The sequence below is a fragment of the Triturus cristatus genome, chromosome 4_2, assembly GCF_964204655.1.
Source record: "Triturus cristatus chromosome 4_2, aTriCri1.1, whole genome shotgun sequence".
Taxonomy (NCBI): domain Eukaryota; kingdom Metazoa; phylum Chordata; class Amphibia; order Caudata; family Salamandridae; genus Triturus; species Triturus cristatus.
In genome coordinates this window covers 540,954,805-540,979,388 of record NC_140586.1, presented here as the reverse complement: position 1 = coordinate 540,979,388, position 24,584 = coordinate 540,954,805, and positions in this window count along the sequence as shown.

Sequence of the window (24,584 nt, the reverse complement as noted above, 5' to 3'; positions counted from 1 at the left end):
AGTGAGTGGCACAAAAGGCAAAAGGGCTAAAAAAACGGGTGGTACAGAAGGCAAAAGGCCTAAAAAAAACGGGTGTTACAGAAGGCAAAAGGGCACAGAAATGCAGGGGGAATGAGGGGTACAGAAGGCAAAAGGGCTCAAAAAACAGGTGTTACAGAAGGCAAAAGGGCACAGAAATACAGGGGGAACGAGTGGCACAGAAGGCAAAAGGGCTCAAAAAACGGGTGTTACAGAAGGCAAAAGGGCACAGAAATACAGGGCGAACGAGTGCTACAGAAGGCAAAAGGGCTCAAAAACGAGGGGGACACGAGTGGAACAGAAGGCAAGATGGCACAGAAATACAGGGGCAGCTAGGAGACAGAAGGCATAAACAGGCAGAGAGGCACGGGGCAGCGAGGGGAACAGCAGGAAAAAAAACAAAAAAGGGGCATAGAGGCACGGGTCAGCGAGGGGAACAGAGGGAAAAATCGGCACAGATCAAGTACAGGCAGCGGGGAAAGACGGGGAACAGCAGTCACAGTAATGAAGACAACGGCAATACAGGAAATACAGTGACAACAATAAAAACAATACACTACAATACAATAGCTAGCAGAAAAAAGCGGAGATGAACAAACCTACGGCCTACCACTGGCCACCAGGGATGAGGCGCAGGTGGTAGCCTGCGGGTAGAGGAGGGACTCGAACTTCCTCAGCAGCGGCAGCTGGGGCAGGGACACACACGGTGCTGTGCGGAGGGGGAACGACCTACCTGGTAGGGTCAGTCAGTTACGCTTGTCTGTAGTTATGGGCCCAATATTGATGACCTGGACTACTTTACTACTCTTTGGGGGCACATTCTTAAAGTGAGCTCCACCCACGTCATTTGGGGGGAGACTTCAACACCGTTCTATGCCCTGCTGCTGACCGGTCCAATCCTCTCCCTCATCACTACACAAAAACTCATGAAACATTAGCACGCTTGCTTTCTGATCACGGGCCGATTGATGCCTGGTGCCATGTGCACCCGGATGCGAGAGAAGGCACGTATTACACTACAGCACATGCCTCCTGGTTGCGCCTCGATTATTGGTTAGTATCCCGAGGGGTGACTCCTTGGATTTCGTTTCGCGCCGGCTGACGAGTTTGGAGTACTCTCTGCTCTTCATAGTCTGAGAAATGACTTCTTGATCGATATATATTTGCCGATAAGTAGTTGGGGTATGGCAGATTGCAGCCTACTTTCCGACAAGTGTTGTGCTTTTATAACGGATAAACATGGTTAAGCCCTGATGAAGTCAGAGATGCAAAAGTATCCTACCTGACGAAAAACGTGTTGGCTATATGTATATTTGGAGAAGGTGTGGATAGAAGTGCATCTGGAGAAGACGTTTATAAACATTTGATGGAATAAAAACAACGCAGTTGGAACAAGGACGGATTGGACTGTGATTTATATATATGGAGTGGTGCTCAGGATAAACTGTGTATACATTGTGGACTGGTTTCTGGTCCTAACTTTTAGGGGTATTGGTGGCTGCCCCATACCTTGGAGCACACAACGTGATAATTGATATATTGGATTGTAGGGACTATTGTGATTATGATTGCGCACAAAACCTTGCCATAATTAGCTCTGTTTACAAAGGGAATTTTTGGCGGCTCCCTTTGAAGACGAGTTCAGAGAAGCCATCATGCAAATGAAATCAGGTAGGTCCTCGGGCTCGACGGCCTCCCTATTGATTTCTATAAGGCTTATCTTGAACAATTAATCCCGGTGTTGTGGGAGGTGTATATGGAGGCTCAAGAGGCTCAGATTTTCCCTGGTTCAATGCGTGAGGCACTTATTGTTTCCCTCCTCAAGCCTGGAAAACCAGCCGATCGCTGTGACCTCTACAGACCCCTCTCCCTCATCAATACAGATGGGAAAATTCTTGCAAAACTCCTAGCCAATCGCCTTTGCTTGTTGATGGAGAAGCTGGTACTGCCTGACCAGGCGGGCTTCATCCCCGGTAGAATGACCTCCCATAACCTCCATAATCTTTTCTCCGTCCTGCAGACTGTGGAACCCAAGTTGGCATTAGTGGCTTTTTTTTGGGACGCCACGAAGGCCTTTGATTCGGTGGAGTGGGACTACCTTTTTACTTTTCTTCAACACATGGGGCTCCCTATGGGTTTTTTAGCATGGGTTTGTCTGCTTTATGCCTCTCCCACTGCGAAGGTTTTATTAATGGGCATGCTTCTCCCTCCTTTCGCCTCACTCGAAGAACTCGGCAGGGTTGTCCCCTGTCTCCACCCTTGTTTGCCCTCACTATGGAGCCGCTGGCGGCAAGAATTAGGCAACACCATCAGGAAAAAGCCCTGCGGTGTTTTCTCCGCCCCATCCTTATTTCACTTTATGCCGATGATGTCACCCTGTTTATCAAAAATCCCCAGAAGAATCTCAATCCGATCCTCTGCGTATTTGTTTGGTTTGGAGGCCCCTCTGGTATTCATATCAATTGGGCTAAATCACAAATTTTCCCGCTCACAGCAGCTGCGGTACAATTTCCGACTGATTTCCCCATAGAATGGTGTGACACGGAGGTGAAGTATTTGGGCATACATGTCACCACAAATCGCGAGGAGTTGATGAGGCTCAATTACGGGTGCACGTTGAATCATATCACTAGCAGTATTACAAGGTGGAATGCCCTTCCCCTTACTATGGCGGGACAGATCTCTCTCATTAAAATGACTATTCTCCCCAAGCTCTTATACCTATTTTTAAATATACCTTATGACTTGGCAGATCGTTCTTTTTTCAGCTCCACTTGGAGCTCATAAGATTAGTTTGGGGGGGCAAGTAACCACGCTTGCAGTGGGACACACTGACGAGGCCCTGTTCTCAGGGGGGTTTGAGGTGCCTAACACAGAACTCTATTAAATTTGTGCACAGGCGCATTATTCCCATTACTGGTTCCATCCTCCTAGATATACGCCTCATGTTGCGACTGAGCACTGGCTGTCTGAGCCTATTCCACTCAATTGGGCCATAATGACTGTAGTCCCACCGCGAAAACCATCTCCAACATCTGTTGACTGCACAGTCCTGGTGTGGAATCGCATTGCTTGTCACTTGGAAACTCCCATCTTATATTCTTCGCTACTCCCGCTTACGTACCATTCCAAGATGCCTATACTGCAGGAAGTGGTCTTCCTTAAAGCCAAAGCTAAACATAATATTACATGTTGGGGGGCTCTTTATCTCAATGGCAACTTCCACACCTCGCAACAGTTATTTAAAGACACGCCACCATCTCCCATGGATCTCTTTCTTTATATTCGCCTGAGACAGGGTGTCAAGGAGAATACCCCTTCCTATTCTCAAGAGCCCCCTACTGTTGCTCCCTTGCACCACGTGCTTTGTACTGACAGCTCCTCCCATCTGGTGTCCACACTCTATCATAACTTGTATACAGGGGTATGGTACACATCTTGTGCATCCCGGGATAAGTGGGCTGCTGAATTTGGCTTTGAAGTCACAGACAACCAATGGCTGTACTGCTGTAGGCAAACCGAACAGGTGTTTTCCAGCAGCAGACTATGTATTACACATTACAAATTCTTACACCACATCTATTATACTTCCATTAAACTACATAAATACAAGCTGTGCAAGACGGATCGATGTGACAGATGCAAGTTGGAGGCTGCTGATTTTTTGCATCTCGCGTGGAGCTGTAACGCAGTTTTCACGTACTGGCAGCAGGTGCTTACCACGCTGGAACTAATGACCTCCCAGAGACTCCCCACTTCCCCTGTTCTCGCAATCCTGGGGTGCATAGAGGAGATACCAGTGGCAAACCGCAAGTTTATCTCCTTTACTCTTCTTCTTGCCCGGTGACGGGTGGCCTGCCGTTGGGGTCGTGGTCGCGCACCCAAGTTTAAGGAGTGGATTAATGACCTAATACTTTGGCTGGACCAGACCAGCACCTATGCCGAGCTGCTCCCTCTCTCATCTAGACCTCGAGATATTTGAGATCCACTTAAAAGATATCTCCTGGAGCACCCAGTGGAGACCTGAAAGGCACACTAATTTTCCCCTTACCATGTACACTCACATTTGTGGCCCTCCCCCTGATTGTAGATGGTCGCTGACGAAACGCCCCTCCAGTGGGTCATGCTGATGGTTGGTTTGATGTTTTTTGGGCCATTGCATTTAAGATTGATGGGGTTGGGGAGGTATGTATAAATTCTTTGCTGATTGCATGTTTCTGGTGTAGTAAGGCGGCTCCTGGTGGCCCAACTGTGATTGCTATGGTTATGTACATCAACAAATTGTCAATACTGTGCTGGTGTATTTTTTTATCATGCTTGATTCGCTGACTTTGGCATTCAAGTATTCTCTCATGTACTTAATGTTTTTGCGATAATCAATAAACAAAGTAAAAAAAAAACGTCTGTGAGGCTGGTGCGTTTCCTGAAGGTCCGCTCTCTTGTTCTGCGCTGCCTCTGTGGTGGTCCAGGGGGGCAGGATGGGTTTTAGGGGGGTGGTGGGCCTGGGTGTGGTGGCGGTGGGTGTTGTGGCCCTGTTGGGGCTCCGAGCTGCATAATCAGTAGCTCCACGGCATCTGTTGTTCTTCAGGTGTGGCTCAGTGCTGGGCTCCCTTTTCTGGTGCCGGTTGTCGTCCAACTTTGCACTAGGTCAGAGCAGGTGTTAGTTTCCTGCTGCTAACATGCCTTATCGCATGTTTTGTGGTCTTATCGCTGATCTGGCTGGTCGTTGAGAATGTTGAGGTGTGGTGTTGTCGCAGGTTTTTGCTCGGGAATGCCTACTCTGCATCTTATTAGCAATAGTTGCCGGGGTCATCTGTAGCAATGTTTTTTGCGGATGCTATCGCAGGTAAACTTGTGGTATCGGCTGTTAGCACCAGCTTGTAAATGGGGCGTTGTATTTATCGCGACTTTGGCTGCGCTAAAGTGCCGATAACTCGGCGATAGATCCTTGAGAATATGCCCATTCAGTCCTAGGTCCTGAGGTATTTCTTATCCTGTGATTCAGACTGGCCATCTTTGAACCTCATGTGGACCATCTTGGCTCATTCCATTTTAGATGAGTGATATGCGGAGAGTATGAGTCTCTTGTTCTCTGAGATTGGGCAGATATCTCTTTAGAGAAGGAGTTCTCTTTTGTTAGATAACAGCAGTCTCTTCACCTAAATGAATTCTGTTTTGGAGAAGAAAGTTTGTTGAGCTTGTTCTTTCAGAAGCAGCTGTCCCTGGAGTTAGATGGTGGCATTCTCTTGAGTCTTGAAAAGAACTGGGGCCCCTGTGTCATGGATAAACAAGCCTTGACAGGGAGTAAACAATAACAGGTACAGACACACCTAGGCACGGTGAGTTACAAATAAAGTAGACAAGGTAATTCTGAAATTCCAATATTATAACAATAATTATCAAGACAGATAATCAACCAGTGTATATTTACTTCATTATATTTTTTCACTTTTTTTAAAAAGAAATATCCCACCAAAAATTCCCATAACACCTTTTTATATATCTTTAAATATGCACATTTGATACATATTCATGAAAGGTGTTTCTAAGAGTGGTGTTACCATAGTCCCGGACGCCATATAGTGGAGTTGGACCACATTGAGAGACCACTGCAATTATCCATATCTTATGCCACAAGTATATCCATCGACAGCCACGATCATATGAACAACTGTTTCACCCATTGACATTGCTGTCCATTATATTTTTTAGGATAAGACAAAGTCTTCTGTCTCAAACAATTAACAGTTAACACTCCTGGTTGTGTTTGGGTCAACAAAAGACAGATAAACACCCAGATCCAACAGCCTTTTTCTTCTTGGCATGAGAGAAACAACAGAGATCTGTCTTCTCAATAAGCAGATTTAGTATTTGAAAGAATAGGGGAGAAAGCTGAAATCCTCATCTACAAGAATCAGTAGCCGCATATCCCTCTGTTGAATTTCGAATATTGAATAAATAATAGTGATCACTGTGATGAAGTTCTGACGAAGGCCTAGCCGAACCATGCGTATTTTGACAACATGCCACCAATCTCTGCACATCATCACCCAATTGGTCTCTTTTGAGTACTAATTATAGATAAAACAATTGTTTGGAAACAAAGGAAGATCAATTTTGTATACATGTTCATAATGCTGATTTCTGTAATAAAGATGTGAAGTAAGACAACTAGAAATTAATTCAGACAATATTTCATGAATTTGTATCATCACCTTTCATGAATATTTATCAAATGTGCATATTTAAACATATATTAAAAAGTGTTATGGGAAAAATAAATTGATATATATATTTTTTTAAGTGAAAAAATAAGATGAAGTAAATATACACTGGTTGATTATCTGTCCTGATAATTATTGTTATAATATTGGAATTTCAGAATTACCTTGCCTACTTTATTTGTAACTCACCGTGCCTTGGTGTGTCTTTACCTGTTATGGCATTCTCTTGAATTATGTAATTTTCTATTCATGAAGGCAGTCTCTCAAATGACGTGAGGCCTTTATTATTGGAGGCAGTACCTTATATTAGGTGACATCCGTATTAATGGAGGTGCTCTCTTGCATTAGGTGCTCGCTCTATCAATGGAGGCACTCACTTGCATTAGGTAAGTCTGTTACAGTAAAGGCAGCTTCTTGCATTTAGTGGAGGTCTCCCACTTAGGCATCTATTTCAGTAAAGGAAGTCTCTTGAATTAAGAGTATCCAATTTTGCTTAAGGCCATTTCTCGCATTGGGAGAATCCTATTTTGCTTAGGCCATCTATTGCATTAGGTGAAGTCTCTGAAGGCAGTCTCTTGCATTTGGTGAAGTCTCAATCAGTGTATGCAGTTTAGTGAATTCAGGGGAAGCTCGCTTTTAATAGTTGTATTCCGAGTAACTTTATTGTTAGCATCTTGGCATCAAAGTAGGCCTTTTACATTCCAAACTCCCATCATTTATTGCCTTCTTTCCCAATATATGTTTGGTTCGCATTGATGCTTCTTGGTATGTAACTAAAGTACAAAAACGTTGGGGTATAACTTTGTGTATACTTTAGTGTCTCAGTATGTAACTGCATATGAAGGAGTCTCTAGGAGCACCTTTGTATCCAAAAAAGTGACACATTACAGTCATTGATGGTCGCAAGAAGATACAAGTTACTTAATATTTATATTGGTGCAAAAATTGAGCAAAAATACTCTTTTGCTCTAGATTTTTACCTTGCCTTTTAGGGAATGGTGCAAAAAAGGTTTGTTCTAATCGGTGTTACAGAAATCGTTTTTTCACCAAAGCAAAGAATAGTGCAAATTTAATTTGCTCTATATGTGTTTTATTTGGATTAAATGAATGAAACAAATGCATTGTCTCCATATTTTAAATCTATTTTAAAGCAAAATCGGTTTGTTAAGGTTGTAATTAGCAAACTGTTAGAAATGGGGGTCTTAAGTTGGCACGGGTTTGTACCTTTGTCCAAGCAGGGATCTTTCCTTCTAGTCAGGATAAGGGAGTTACACTTCTAATATAACCCCTGCTCCCCTCCTTGGTAGCTTGGCAGGAGCAGTCAGGCTTATCTTAGAGGGAGTGTGTAAAGCATTTGCACATAACCAACAGTAATATAGTGAAAGCACTACAAAAGGACACCACACCAGTTTAGAAAAATAGCCAATATTTTTATACATCCAAAACAAGACCGAAAATGATAAAAATCCACCATACAGCTCTCAGAAATCTTCCATAATCAAAAATAGACTACAAATATAGTTCCTTGAAGTCAATAACGCTGTCTGGGGCTTTCACAGCATCGTGAATAACAAATCCAAACAGTTCTGTCTGACTGCGGCATCGTGTGGCCAGCTACGGTGTCGGGAAGACCTGCAAAAGAGTACCTTTAGAAATGCAGGGCATCGTCGACCTCTCTATGAGCCCTCAAAAGCCGAGTTCTTCAGGCGTCGGTTCCAGAAGTCGGTGCAGGAGTCATTGGGCCCTTGAAGTCACACGCGTTGCAGATTCCATTAATCGCTAATGAAAGTCTGGAGAGCTGGAAGGGGTTGGGGCTGTGGTGCAAAGTGCAGCAGAACGGCGTGCAGTGCTCTCATGTTGCAGTGCAGGCAGTGGCTCGGTGACGGTTGTCCAGCGGTGTCGGGGAGAGCAGGGCTGCATGCAAAGTGATGCGGTGTACGTCGCGGTGCTGGCAGGTCATGGTGTGAGCAGCGGCATTGTTGTTGCTAAAGCGCTGTCTTTGGCTGATGAACTGGAGTTGATGGCGTTGGCGTCGGTGGGCCAAGGCTGCGGTGCGGGATGAGGACGGTGCGTCGTGTAATTTACAAACTGTGCCCTCAAACCACAACGCAAGCATCGGCGTCGATGTGGGTGTAGAGCGGCGTTGTTGGGGATACCAAGGCGGCGTCGTGAAGTGAGGCAGTGCGAAGTGCGGTGCCCACAGGTCGCGGAGCGAATAGCGGCTCACTGGCAGCATCGGGTGGCATCGTCAGTGAGACCAGGGTTGCGGTGTGGAGTGCGGCTGTGCCCTCTGCAGTGCCTTCAGGACACGGAGTTGGCAGCAGCGTCGTACATGGTGTCTTGTTGCTTTTTCTTCTGTTGCAGCATAAAACACACATACCCAGTGCTGATGGCAGAATAACTTGAAGTCGTTGCTCTTCCTGAGACCTCTTGACTAGGGGGTAAGCTCTACCTCAAGTCCTTGTAGAAACTCAAAAAAGAAGTTGCAGGAAGTGTAGTCCAGGCCTTTCACTGTCCAAGACAGAAGCAGCCACTGCTGGCCAACACAGCAAAGCACTCAACAAAGTGGTAGTTCCTCATCACAGCTTCTCCAGCTCTTTTTCTTGACAGTTTTCTTGGTCCAAAGTAGTTCTAAAGTTCTGTGTCTGGGATCCTCAATATTTATACCCCAAATTCCTTTGTCCTCTTAGTCAGAGAGTGTCTGTGCTTAGTCCAAAACAGTTTGGTCCTCTCTGGCCCAGCTTCCCAGCAGTAGGCGAAGACAGCATTGTCTGTAGGAGACAAGGCTCATTCAGGTGCAAGAAAATCTCCTCCCACTACTCCAAATGCAGCCCACGTCTATTCAGCCCAGCCCTGACTTATACAGACTCTCTGGAGCCACTGCACATCCCCAGCCTCTGTCACTCCAAAGCCAGACAGTCAATACACATCCTAGCAGAGGCACACAGGATGGCTAAGCAAGAAAATACTTACTTTCTAAAAGTGGCATTTTCAAACACAGAATGTAAAAATCACCTTTACTAAAAGATGAATCTTTAGATTCTGAGTTCAGACATACTAAACTTTATTTTCCTATCTGGTCCCAATGGAAAGTTATATTTATAAGATATTATATATGAACTCCCATGCTTTCCTATGGGTCAGATAGTCTTTCAATAGTGAAAAACAAAATTAGCAGTATTTCACTATCAGGACATGCTACACACATCAGGGCATGTCTTATCTTTCACATACACTGCACTCTGCCCACATGGATACCTTGGGCCTACCTTAGGGGTGACTCACACATAAGACAAGGGAACGTTTGGGCCTGGCAAGTGAGTGCACTTGCCAAGTCGACATGGCAGTACTAGACTGCACACAGACACTGCAGTGGCAGATCTGAGTTACCTTTGAAGGGCTGCTTGTATGGTATCGCAAGCCCACTAGCAGCATTTGATTTACAGGCCCTGGGCACACACAGTGCACTGTACTAGGGACAGACTAGTAAATCAAATAACCAATCATGGAATCACCAATCCATAACAGCAATTTACAACAGGAGCACTTGCACTTTAACACTGAACAGAAGTGAGAAAGTAAGCAGAGGCACTAAACCAGCAAAAACAGAGTCAAAACAGGAAGGTCAGAAACCAAAAAGACAGAGGAAACACACCAAAAGATGCCAAGTCTAACACAAACCAAGTAACTTTTGCAAAATCAGTCTGCTTCACATTTAGTGGCTGACTATGACTTTGGAAGAAGGAGTAATGCCCATCAGGGCGATCAAGTAAATTACTACGTCACATCAACAGGCATTCTTCTTCATATTTAGAGCTGTCTGTTGGCCCGTGGACATTTCTTAACATTGCCAGGAATCGCTGCCACTGCAGTTCCTGTCAATTTTGCAAAAAGTTGATGGATAGCTCCGTCAAACAGGACGGCTGCCTAATACTATTTTTCATTTTTCAAAGACAAACTCCCCAAACAAATTACTCCCGTGCCATGGGAACTTTCTCCCATGGTGCGGGGTCATTTTTAGGGCTCGCCTCTAGCGATGCAGTGCGCAGCACTGCTCGCGCAGGTGAGAGCCCTTTTGTGGAGGGTTCTAAAACGGACTCTGGAATTGCACACGCATGCGTGTGCGATTCCTTTTGGTCCACGGTATTGGCATTTGCGGTTGTCTTTTTTAGAAAGACAGCACGCAATAAGCCAAAGGTGGTCGCGTTGCTCCGCCCATGGCCTATTGGTGTCTGTTACCCACACGCCGACATCTGTTTTCAATTATCGTGCCCAGACAAGGGCATGATAATTGAAAATAGATCGCTCACTGTGGCGCGCGCGCGCACCACTCGCGGGCTTGTTGTTCTTGCAGTTCTACATAGCGCGAACTCGACCCTAAGATATCGAAGTGCATGATCACATGTTATATTTCAAAATGTCACCTTATTTAAGGCACGTGTAGATTAAGTGATTTGCCCAGAATCACAGGATCTTGAGCGGACGGCGACGCCAAGACTCAAGCATGTTTTCCCAGTTCCAAATTCTGCAGCTCAGGCCATAAGGCCACAGCCTCTCCATAGTTCATAGATTGCAACTTTCCAAAGCTTGCGATGAAGGTCACTTTTGGCAGGAATAAATGCATTGGTATCCATTTCCATTGCAGCCTAGTCCACAAAAGTACCATGAGTCCCAGGAGGAAGCGCTTTAAAAACGGCTGAGTTATGGTTACACATTCCGTTGGACACCTGTGTGAATTTGGGAGGAATGGGAAATATTATGTAGAAGAGGAATTGTAAAGGGGACAGTTGTTACAGTCATAACCAGACCAATTGGCTTTGGCAGTGCCTGGTATTTCTTAACTTGCATAGCGCCAACTCCAGTCGGGTTTCTGTGCGCTGTATCTAAGATCCTTTTGCGCAGGATGTCGTTGCATGTGTTGAGTGGGAATAGCAGGGCATAGAGTAATTTATAATTACATAAATAGTCACAATACTTTCAGAGGAGAGTAGATCACAGTATATTGAATGTATGCAAACACTATAACCGCATAAATAGGACCGAGATATAAAATGCAAATAGAGAGGAGATTAGAGATGCGTGAGCCAACATTTTGACATGGAGAGACAATGGTCGTTTTGGCTTTGAGTCCGTGCCCGAGCCGAGCCTTTAACATATTTGACATGTCAATCATGCAACAACGATTTCAAAATAGTGGATTTCTTTAACAAGCGAAAGTGTTTCACCGTAGTGCATCGGATTGATTGAGAGCTATTTATTACAATTGAGAATTTTTAGACATGAAATGAATAGCATTCATGCCCCCACACTGTTGGTGATGCTATTAATAAACTTTAAAAGCAAAGCAGCGGTCATGGGTGCCCCATATGTGGCTTAGATTCTTGTTATAGATGGAACGACATTATAGGTTAATAAATCCCACATGAAAGTTTTGTGTACAGTGCGCTTCCTGAACTCACGTATTTCACGGTATTCTCATATTAATAAATAAATAAATAATGAGGCTCGTTACGGTAAAATTAAGTATTTGCTTAGGATCACACAATTTAGTCAAGCAGGGCAGCCGACATTGTTTCCAGTTTCTCAGTGTGCAATTCAGCAGCTGGATGGGCATCTCTGAAAACAAAGATCCATGCAATGGCAAAAACAATTATATTGGAGCTTTCTTTCCTAAAAGTAACTCCATTCCAGTGCAAGTTAGTGGGGAAATTAAACTCCTTTTATTTTTCTCTAGACGTACCTCTTTCGGTCTCCCCAAATGGTGGTATGTATGCAACAGCCATGCTGTCACCTATAGTGGCAAGGTAAGCCCCCCTCCCCACCCGCTTAATACCTCATAGTCAGCCACTATCTAAATCTGTTGAGCGGGGCCTAGGGTTGTAAAGTGACTTACATTCTCACTGCACAAACATGCTTGTCGCCATGCTAATATAGAATGGGCTTGACAGCCACCCGCCTCGCAACACTTGGACGCAGAATAAATCCCCATGAGTGAAGTGGTGTGTTGTGCTTGAATCCTTTGTCCGTCTTTTCTGTTCATGTTGTCGTAACTCCCTCCCTTCTGTCCTGTTATACTGTCACCTTTCACATTTTTGTTGTTACTGGTGACACACTGCTAACATCGACAGTCAAGTTGCATCCTCTGTGCTCAGTTGGCGGTCCATTGTAATGTAATTGCATTTATATAGCGCTTACTAGCCCTGACGAGGTGTCTAAGCGCTTTTTCGACGAGTAGCACAGTACTCCGAAACCCATAAAGGATTGAAATGTGAAAGTAATTTGAGTGGTGAATATGTTAGTCTGAGTGTAGGCAAGAGCTTAAATCTGTGCATGATGGCAGTGTAGTGCTTGTGCAAGCCTTTCGAGGGGTGCAGCAGGGGGCTGGCATCCCTACATCCTTGAGTGATGGGGAGGTGTGTTTAGTCTGCTAAGGCAGAGCCTAATCTGTATGACTGGGCCTCAAGGGAACTACTCGTTTGTGTGTCTCCAGAGGGGGTGATATCATATATTTGATGTTCACATGTTCTAAAGGAAGCCACTGAGACAGAATTTAGTCTCGGAGAACTGCTGCTCTGGGCATACCTACATGGGATTCTGTCCCCAAAAGGGGTGAGGAGAGTGTTTTTTAAGTTGTCTAGTTCATTAGAATTTCACCAAAAACTTTGCAAGTATTAGAATAAGAACAGTCCAGGCATAGGTATGTTTTTAAATACATAAACCGAACGATTGTAAAACTATTCAGGCGTCCAGCTCAAGGCGTATGCAAAATATATTTTGAAATGGCAAAAGAGATCACAGTAATTATTAATTAACCAAAGTTGACGCTGCTGAAAATGTAAATACAGTATTATAGCTATAAACCAATCACAAAAATATATTCAAATACAAACTAGTAATTGTTAGAAATGGGATTTCTGGTTGGCTAAGGCTTGAGCCAAAGCAAGGCAGAAACCACCACTCTAGTCAGGGCAAGGAAGTTACACGCCAAATATAACCCCTGCTCACCCCCTTGGTAGCTTGGCACAAGCAGTCAGGCTAAATGTGTCAAGCGCTTGCACACGCACACAGCAACAACACCCCAGGCACACCACTGAAGGAACCCCACACAAGGTTATATATAAAAATAGCCTTTGTATTATAACAAACACATTAGATCATAATCACATAATATACACTGTGCCCACTGTGCCAACTGGCAGTATCTACAGGGGATTATATAGACCTTTTTTTACTCAAAAAAGGAGTTTAAGAGGGACAAATCAACCAGGCCACCCTCCACTCAATCAATAATACACACTACAAGACCTGGAGATATCAAGCACTATATCAAAATACATGGGATTGGGAGAGGGGCAATATAAACAATTATTATACCCTCAAAAGTAGTTCATATCATGAACTATCAATACCAACCCAAGTGCTTCAAAATTTAACATTTAAAACAGCCCGACATGTGCAAAACATTCCAACAGAAACATAAACCAGAAAAAATGTGTGGAGAATGAGAAAGCATCTCACGTGCGCAACACCAGAGGAGCTGCTGGCTGGTACTCGCCAGTGTGCTCACGAGTTTCTCATCATCGATGTCTTTCTCATGAAAATAATGTGAAAAGGAAATGTGTAAGGAGTTGTATGAAAAAAATTCACCAAGGGAGGTATATTAGGCAGCCCAAAAACCAATCGGAAAGAGAAAAATTCTTAGAAAAAAGACCCGTGTGGTCTTACAGATAAGATTAGGTATGACCCACGTCTATATTTTGACCCGTTTTATTCCACTCTGTGAGTCACCCCAAGGTTAAAAACACGGTCATGTTCAATAACCACATTTATGAATGGCCAACATGTTTCATTGCCTACTTAACTTTGCGGCAAATTCATCAGGGCGTCATGGGACTGCAATCACTCCCTGGGATAAATCTGTTGAGAAACAGAAATCGCTGCGTATATGCAGAGAACATAAAAACACATGTCAGGTTGACAGCAACACGAAGGAACCACATTGTACCCCCCTTCCAGCCAACACGACACACCAATTCACAGGGGACATTACCTCGTGAAAGCCAAGGGCCCATGTACCAGCTCTCACGAAGTCAATGTATTAAATGAGCACTGTCGGTTGCTCTATTGGTCCTAATGCCCACACACATCCGTTATTTTGTGGTACTTAGACCGTCATCTGTCGAGACAAATCAAATGCTTTAGGAGGTGCCCATATGTCAAAGCTCATGCAAACTTGCTAGTGACACTGAGTCTTGTCTTAGATTAACACCTATCACTGCCCAGTGCTCTATTCATAAAAGATAGTTGGCAAGCATCTATTTCACCCCACCATCCTAGTTATCCCAGTTAGCTCGTAATTAATAGTGCTCTCTCACTATCATTACACACTAATGGTTCGCATACTCTCTGTCATAAAATTTCCAATGCGCCTCTGCTTTTATAAAAAGATTTGCCAGGGGTCGCCGTGTTGTTGGGAAACTCTCTTTACCGAAGTTCGCCCTGGTTGTCCCAGTTAACTCAACATATTACTGCTGCCTTGCTGTAGCCGCGTGTTGTCACCCCGCATACAGTATTAATGCTAACCAGCCCAGACTCACCGTACGGTTGACGAGCTCACTCCGTAACTCATTCCCGGAACAATCCGGGGACTGTGCGGCCGAGGTTTAAGCCGGCGGCTCAACAATAATACTTCCGGGTTAGGGCTGGTAACCCGGATCATTACGTGGAAGGCAAGGAGGCGTCCATCAAGGCGGCCATCTTGTAGTGGCCAGAATTCAGACTAAATGCATCAACAGTGCATTAGTCTTTCACCCAGGCAAAGGAAACGGCATTCGGAATAGAATTCTTTTTAAAATCTTTTTTTTAAAAAACTTATACCAAGGAATTGGATGTGGGAAATGGAAAATTTTCAATTATTTTACCAAACAATAATCACTGATGAATATCATAGTCCCAAAAGCTATGTCAAGAATATGTCAAGACACATGGGGACAGATGTTTTAAAGGAAGCGGGCACACAGTGCATACAAGGAGTGTATACACCAAATTGCAGGACCTACATAAGTGACCCCAATTTTCATCGTCTGGAAATCTTATTCCACTCTATTTGATCATTCAGGCCAAGTTGGTCGACCTTTTCGGAATAAATCCAGCGAGCTTCCTTCACTGCAAGCATATTCTCAATTTGATTCACATTGCCCATCACTCTTTCCAACACCAACCATTTAACAGCCTTATAGCTGTGCTGGTGGTCCTTATAATGTTGAACCAATTTCGTGGGCTTCACTATATTGGCCTCACCACAAGAAAAATCAAGGTGAGGATACAAGAGCACCTCAGTACCATCAAGAACGGCAAATTAACCACGAAATTGGTTCAACATTATAAGGACCACCAGCACAACTATAAGGCTGTTAAATGGTTGGTGTTGGAAAGAGTGATGGGCAATGTGAATCAAATTGAGAATATGCTTGCAGTGAAGGAAGCTCGCTGGATTTATTCCGAAAAGGTCGACCAACTTGGCCTGAATGATCAAATAGAGTGGAATAAGATTTCCAGACGATGAAAATTGGGGTCACTTATGTAGGTCCTGCAATTTGGTGTATACACTCCTTGTATGCACTGTGTGCCCGCTTCCTTTAAAACATCTGTCCCCATGTGTCTTGACATATTCTTGACATAGCTTTTGGGACTATGATATTCATCAGTGATTATTGTTTGGTAAAATAATTGAACATTTTCCATTTCCCACATCCAATTCCTTGGTATAAGTTTTTTTTAAAAAAGATTTTAAAAAGAATTCTATTCCGAATGCCGTTGCCTTTGCCTGGGTGAAAGACTAATGCACTGTTGATGCATTTAGTCTGAATTCTGGCCACTACAAGATGGCCGCCTTGATGGACGCCTCCTTGCCTTCCACGTAATGATCCGGGTTACCAGCCCTAACCCAGAAGTATTATTGTTGAGCTGCCGGCTTAAACCTCGGCCGCGCAGTCCCCGGATTGTTCCGGGAATGAGTTACGGAGTGAGCTCGTCAACCGTACGGTGAGTCTGGGCTGGTTAGCATTAATACTGTATGCGGGGTGACAACACGCGGCTACAGCAAGGCAGCAGTAATATGTTGAGTTAACTGGGACAACCAGGGCGAACTTCGGTAAAGAGAGTTTCCCAACAACACGGCGACCCCTGGCAAATCTTTTTATAAAAGCAGAGGCGCATTGGAAATTTTATGACAGAGAGTATGCGAACCATTAGTGTGTAATGATAGTGAGAGAGCACTATTAATTACGAGCTAACTGGGATAACTAGGATGGTGGGGTGAAATAGATGCTTGCCAACTATCTTTTATGAATAGAGCACTGGGCAGTGATAGGTGTTAATCTAAGACAAGACTCAGTGTCACTAGCAAGTTTGCATGAGCTTTGACATATGGGCACCTCCTAAAGCATTTGATTTGTCTCGACAGATGACGGTCTAAGTACCACAAAATAACGGATGTGTGTGGGCATTAGGACCAATAGAGCAACCGACAGTGCTCATTTAATACATTGACTTCGTGAGAGCTGGTACATGGGCCCTTGGCTTTCACGAGGTAATGTCCCCTGTGAATTGGTGTGTCGTGTTGGCTGGAAGGGGGGTACAATGTGGTTCCTTCGTGTTGCTGTCAACCTGACATGTGTTTTTATGTTCTCTGCATATACGCAGCGATTTCTGTTTCTCAACAGATTTATCCCAGGGAGTGATTGCAGTCCCATGACGCCCTGATGAATTTGCCGCAAAGTTAAGTAGGCAATGAAACATGTTGGCCATTCATAAATGTGGTTATTGAACATGACCGTGTTTTTAACCTTGGGGTGACTCACAGAGTGGAATAAAACGGGTCAAAATATAGACGTGGGTCATACCTAATCTTATCTGTAAGACCACACGGGTCTTTTTTCTAAGAATTTTTCTCTTTCCGATTGGTTTTTGGGCTGCCTAATATACCTCCCTAGGTGAATTTTTTTCATACAACTCCTTACACATTTCCTTTTCACATTATTTTCATGAGAAAGACATCGATGATGAGAAACTCGTGAGCACACTGGCGAGTACCAGCCAGCAGCTCCTCTGGTGTTGCGCACGTGAGATGCTTTCTCATTCTCCACACATTTTTTCTGGTTTATGTTTCTGTTGGAATGTTTTGCACATGTCGGGCCGTTTTAAATGTTAAATTTTGAAGCACTTGGGTTGGTATTGATGATTATATAGACCTGACAGGGCCAATTGGGCCACTGTCAGAACAATCACAAATCGCCAATTGTAAATGTAGCACAAATAATAAATGTAGAGCGCAACCAGTAACTACTGGTAAAAGTTAGGAACACACTATGCAATAATAATCACATTAGGCATGAAACATATTAGGCCTAAAAACCCTTAGCATAACCATATTACTCACAAACCTCATAACCATAAACATCATTAGAGGCATAGATCAGGGCATAAAGGCATTGCGCAGTAGACATCACATTTAGGCATAAACACAGTGTACCCCATCTGGGGGCACACACACTAAGATGGACCCCAGGCCAACTGGCCTCTCACAGGGGTTCAAATGCCCGATATCCAGACTGTCCGGGCTGGCTGTGCACGCAGCAAAAGCCAAAGGTGCGCCAAACACTCAAGCCTAATTGTGGCAGCTGCCCACTACTTGCTGGGCAGCTGTGAATAAAAATAAAGGCTGGGCACTCATTGTGTCCTCTAATTCAATGTACCACCGTTGCAGCTGCCCACTGTCAGGTGGGGCAGCTGTGACCCTATCACAATGAGGCCTGGAACCACTGGGCCCCCTGAACCCCCACGCGTTCTAATTAACACAATTGTGGCCCCCGTCGTTGGAGCCACATGGGGCTCTAGAACAAAGAAGGCTCACAAGCACTGTGGCCCTCAGGATAGCCCTCCTCCACAGATTTGCCCCCTCAGCCCTTACTCACTGGCTATGCGGGGGCTCCTCTCGTTGGATGCGGCAGGGGCAGGCACCGGCAATGTGCCTCGAGCCCCCCTCCGCTTTTGATCTCTTTTGGCTGCGGGGCTCTCCTGTCTCGCCGGGACTCTTGGGTGGACTTCTGGCCGGCTATCAAACTGCACGCGGGGCTCTCCTCACTACACGGGAGCCCCGCCTCGCAGAAGTGCAGTGCCGCCTGTCCCCTTCGCCCAGTCCATCACGGCACTTTACCTGGGTCCTCTCCTAGGGCCCAGGACTTCTTGCTTTGCCGCCACCGCGGGGCTCTCCCTCAGGCATGGGAGTCCCGCGTCAACACTTCTCTGGCCTCCTCTCACCAGCACAGGGGCGTGCGCAGGACTTCCCTTGGAAACTGGAAGTCCCACCCGCCGCCAGGCACTACGGTGCCTGACTTCCTATCTCGATCGGGCCGGCGACGGTGAAATTTTCCGACAGTAAGAGGGGTAGGCTCCCTCGTAATAAAAAAATATACAGTGGGGTGGGCACCCGCTTAATTAAGGGCAAAGTTGCGGGGTGGGCATCCTCGCAATTAAATAAAAATGAGCGGCAATCACGCGGGGTGGGCACCTGCAGTGAAATATAAAAAATAAGCGGGGTGGCACCCGTCTTCTCACTAGTGCGGCAGGCAATGAGGGGTGGGTTCCCGCGCCGTAAATAAGTAGAGTTGTGGGGGGAATCTCCACGCTGGGGAATCCCTTTCAGAAAGGATCGCAGCTTCGTGCTGCAGGTGAAAAACCGAAGCGCTGCTTTTCTTGGATAGTAAAGCGCTCTTTAGGAAAGAAAAATAAGCGCTTCCTAGCAATGGAAAACAATGCGCTCCTCAGGCAACAAAGATATAGCGCTTCCCAGGTGCTAGAGCGCAAAGTCCAGAGAAAGTCTTGTGGAATGAAGGGGGCAAAGGCTGGGCCCAGGCAGGACAGCTCACAGGGCCCTCCAGCAGGGAGGCAGTCCCTAGTGGCGGTTCCTCCTGGCGCCTAGCAGCAGCAGCAGGCCCACCTCAAATCAGGAACACAGAGAGAACACATTTTCATGGGGTCACAGCCCCTTCTTTTATACATAGATCCCCCTTTGTCACACAGCACAGGGCTGGGGGAAAACCAGATGCAACGGTTTGGGGGAGCTTTGGAGCACTTTGTTGTGCTCAGCTCCTCTCTCCATTGTCATGTTGGGAGTAGGTGCTCAGACGCACCACAGGGGGCGGAGCCAGCATTGTGGAGGGAAGGCACAGCCCTATTCAGGTCCCAGGTGCAACTCCTCCCTCCCATCTATAAGCAGATCTCCCTATTTACCACTGGGCAGACTCATCCTGGCTCCTGGAATTCCCCAGCCCTCTCAGCTCCTGTCAATCACAAGCATATACTCCACATCAGGCAGGCAGAAACACAGTACACAAAAAGGGCAACTTTCTAGAAGTGGCACTTCTACTATAGTTATAATAAATCTGCGCACATCATTGCGCAGCATTTAATCTCACGAGTTCGCACATACTAAACATGACCCTGCACTCCTCTCACACCAGGAATTACCATGGACACACATATCTCCCATACATTCCTATGGGAGGGCAGGCCAGTCTCACTTAAGGTAACACAGAGCGCACACACTTTACACTGGGACACAGTGCTAAAGTGCCTAGAGGCCTAAAACCACTAACACTACATAGGGAAAAAGGCTAGGATAACTGCAAAAAGTTTAGGGGTGAACCTGCCAAAAGGGCCAGGTCCAACAGTAATCAGTGGCGGCTCCACCATGGGGTGTGGGGGCATCGCCCCACTGCTTTCTCGCAGTGCGAGAAGGCACAAACCTAAAATGGTAAAACTACCATGCAGAAGTGCCTGGAGTGCCTGATTGTGGGTGGGCGGTCCCGCTCGAGGGCGGGAGTGGCTTGCCCACTGTTGAGGGTACTGACTGTTTGGTCGGCCTAACTCAGTCATGTGCACTCCCCCTTTATAGGTCTCGGCCTGGCGTGGGAGCGCTCATGCGCTCCTCGCCTGCGAGGACTATAGTAAACACTAGAAAGAAGGGGACTTTAATCCACGCCCCTGTGTCTCGACCGTTTCCAATTGGATTTGGTTGTGATTTCCCCCAGAAATCTCCCATACTAAGCGACCCTGTAGCACATTGTAATATGCTAGCAGACTTTTTCCACAAAAAAATCCAGACGATCTATCAGTCCTTCTCATCCCTCCATACTCATACTACAAGTGCTACTACTAGGTCAGTTGAACTTAAAGAAAATCCCTTCCCTCTCTTAGAACAACTTCCCCTTCTTGATTTATCCCTGTTAAAGCCAATTATGGCTCATATAAAATCAGGCTCTCCCATTGATCCTGCTCCTCCCCAAGCACATTCCACGGTGTCTGATACTATCGGCCCAACTATGCTGAACCTGCTCAACTCGTCCATCTCCACTGGGACGGTTCCATCAGCATGGAAAGGAGCTATGGTAAAAGCTTTACTGAAAAAACCTAATTTGGATCGGGACATTCTGTCCAACTATCGCCCCATCTCCTTGCTACCATGGATAAGCAAGATACTGGAAAGGCATGTGAATAACACCTTGGTATCCTTTATGGAAGACAATGGAATACTTCACCCTTCCCAGACTGGGTTTCGCCCGCAAATGGGTACCGAGACGGCCCTTTTAGCAGTAACTGAGGAATCAAGAAGGATCTTAGACTCAGGGGGAACTGCAGCCATTATCCTTCTTGACCTCAGCGCTGCATTTGATACTGTCAATCACACCACATTATGTGTTAGACTCATGAATGTGGGTGTGTCCAGTATGGCAGTTCAATGGATAAGATCTTTTCTCACTGGCCGTTCTTTTAGGGTTTTTGAGGGAGACACTGTATCCATTCAGTATCCCCTCCACTGCGGGGTTCCTCAAGGCTCCGCTCTTAGTCCTACCCTATTCAACATACATCTGAAACCTTTGGCAGAAATTGTCCATCCATTTGATATAAAAATTGTCTCATATGCAGATGATACTCAGCTCGTGGTCGCTCTCAACCATCTGGAGGGACCATCTAATACCTTAGCGTGCTGTTTACAAGAGGTTGCCAAATGGATGGACCAATCATGCCTCAAGTTGAATGGGGATAAGACGGAGCTCATGTTGTTAGGCAATTCTCCTGTCCTTAATTCGTCTTCCTTATGGCCAGTCTGCCTGGGCCCTGCCCCCATGCCCAAAGATCAAATTAAGAGCCTTGGTATCTGGATTGATCAGTCACTCTCATTCAGTTGCCAGGCAACCAAACTCTCGTCCACTTGTTTTGGACTTTTGAGGATGCTTCATAAGGTCCTCCCCTTGCTGCCCTTCCATGCCAGAAGAATTTTGGTCCAAGCATTGATACTTTCCCGCTTGGACTATGGCAATGCTCTTTACCTGGGAGCACCTCAGTACACCTTAAATAGACTCCAGGTAATACAGAACTGCACGGCTCGTAGACTTTTGCAGATTCCTCGATGGAAATCTGCAAAACCGGCATTAGAAAGCCTCCATTGGCTACCGATTAAGCAAAGGATTCAGTTTAAGGCTATGTGTCTCTCTCACAAGGCCTTCTGGAGGAAGGGTCCTGTCATTCTTCAATCTCTCATCACTCCCTACCTCCCAGAAAGAGATCTTCGGTCATCCGGATCCTTTCTTGCAGTCCAACCCAGAATAAGAAAGACCAGATGCGGTGGCCGCTCTTTTTCTTATAACGGGGCGATGGGCTGGAATGCCCTCCCTCTTCAACTACGTAAGGAACCCAACCTCCTATTCTTCCGCAGGCTCCTGAAAACCAGGCTGTTCTAATTTTTCTCCTGTCTCTGTTGCTCTGCTCTCTGTCCTTAGTGCTGGGAGGCCTACGGGTAGCCATCACGCTTTACAAATCTCATTTCATTCATTCATTCATTAATGTTTTTTCTGTGCTTTTGGTTTGCTGGCTGTCACTTTTGTTGACGCCCTTGCAGTTTTGTGATGCCGCCCACCGTGACAAGTGCATCTGTTTTCACTCAACCCATGTGACAGCCAGAAAATAATGCCGCCCATCGTGACAAGTGCATCTGTTTTCACTCAACCCACGTGACAGCCAGCAAATCAAAAGCACGGAAAAAACGTTAATCACGACCTCTTCACGGCTGTTGCGAAGACTTTTCTTATCTGCTTCTTTACTTAACAAGCAGATAAGAAAAGTCTTCACGAGGGCTATGAAGCAGACTAGTTTTATTTTTTTCTCCCTTTTGGCCTGTTGCCATTTAAACCCAGCTGGCTCATACAAAAATACATCAGTTGGGAATTGTAATGGATATTACTTATATACGTTGCAGAAGAAGCCGTTTCTATTTACATTTCTAGTAAAGGGAAACCTTTGTTGCGATTCATCATAAGGGCAGCGTGGATGTGTCTCGGAAGGATTGGTGTCAGCGGTGATCTCCACACGATATCGAAACAATTCAATGCGTTGTGGTGAAATATAGAAACTTGTAGAAGTGTTGTGCTACTTTTGAGTAAGCTAGGCGTGAAAGCAACATAGCACAAAATAGCTTGGAGACTGCATTCCGTTTACAGAAAAGGATAGTATGTAACAGAAATAAGGGATGCTGCTTGACGTATTAATGTGGATGCAACCTGGGAGGCGCGTGCATACCTATTTTCATGCACACCCCCATGCACGCTGCTACTCACGCGCATTTCTAACGCATACAAAGGTGGTATGGAACTAAACCAAAAATAGCCCTCACGCCCTACAACAAACCATGGGGCATATTATCAAGCACGGCGTTAAAATTATCACCGCTTTAGCGGCAGAAAACTGCCGCTAAAGCGGCGATAATGGGCATGATAATATACCCTTGAGAATTCCAATAGAAGCCCATGTTGACACCAGAACATGGGCGATAATTTTAACGCCGTTTCTTGATAATATGCCCCCATGGTTTTAATCTCACGCTGTCTGACATAGGCGTTTGCATACCATTAGCAGTACGATGTCCCTGCTTTTATGCATCCATCCTGCTGCCTACCTCGAGTCTGCAGAAAGAGACATGTACAGTCACTGATTTTATCATTGCCAGACTTTGATCCTGCGCAGGATGTTATGACCTCTTTGAATTGCCTGCATTTGATCATCCCCGCCTATTTGCCTTTGTTGTTGGCTTTTTTTTCAACCTTCGCCGGCTGAAAGGAATTTAAGGGCATATTAGCAAAACTGACGATAAAATTATCGCAGTTTTAGCGGCAGGAAACTGCCGCTAAAACGGCGATAATGGGCTTGCTAATATGTGTTATAGAATTCCAATAGAAGCCCAGGTTAGACGTGCAGGACATCTAACTAAGGGGCATATTATCAAGACAGGCGATAAAATTATCGTCGCTTTAGCGGCAGAAAACTGTTGCTAAAACGGCGATAATGGGCTTGATAATATGCTCTATGGAATTCCAATTGAAGCCCATGTTAGATGTTAGATGTGAAGGACATCTAACATGGGCTTCAATTGGAATTGGCAGTTTTCTGCCGCTAAAGCGGCGATAATTTTATCGCCTGTCTTGATAATATGCTCCCTGGGCTTTCAATTGGAATTCTATAACACATATTAGCAAGCCCATTATCGCAGTTTTAGCGGCAAGTTCCTGCCGCTAAAACGGCGATATTTTATCTGCGGTCTTGCTAATATGCCCCATAGTGTACAGAAATTATTTGAATTCCTGCGATTGAACAAATAGAGGCACTTGTCTGGAATACTCAATTAAAATCTATCTGCGTGCGGAGGGGGGAGGGCGGCGGGCGGCGGGCGGAGTTAAGGCTGGAGGAAACACGTTTACAGTAGAATTAATCTGTCACATGCGTAAAGTTCCTCTATATTTCCCTTATTAAAAGTAAAGACAAGTTTCTCAGGAGGTGGGACAGGAAAATGAAGGCCCAATCATCCAGCTGGAGTTATTGTAAGTAATCCAGCCACGGCACGAGAACATGGCGAGCGATCCATCGTATATTTTTCTCTAATCAAGACGACAAGCATGTAACATTATGCCATGAAACGGTTCTATTTCCAGAAATGTTCGCCCCCGTAACGGAGATGCGTCACAACTGTTCGTGCCTACAAGTGTAGCCTTTTTTTTGTCACATCTTATATTCCAGTGTGGCTGAAAGTCGCAGGTACTTACTTGTAAAAAAAAGCATTTGGCAAAGCGACTAGGTCGCTTTTTCACAAGCTGGAATGATGGTTGCGTTTTTTATTGCAAGTATATTCGACAAAAAAAAATAATAATAATATGGGGCAGATTTATGTTCCCTGGCGCATCCCTGCAAATCAGCAGGGATGCGCCAGGGAAGATGCGTCACACAAGTTTG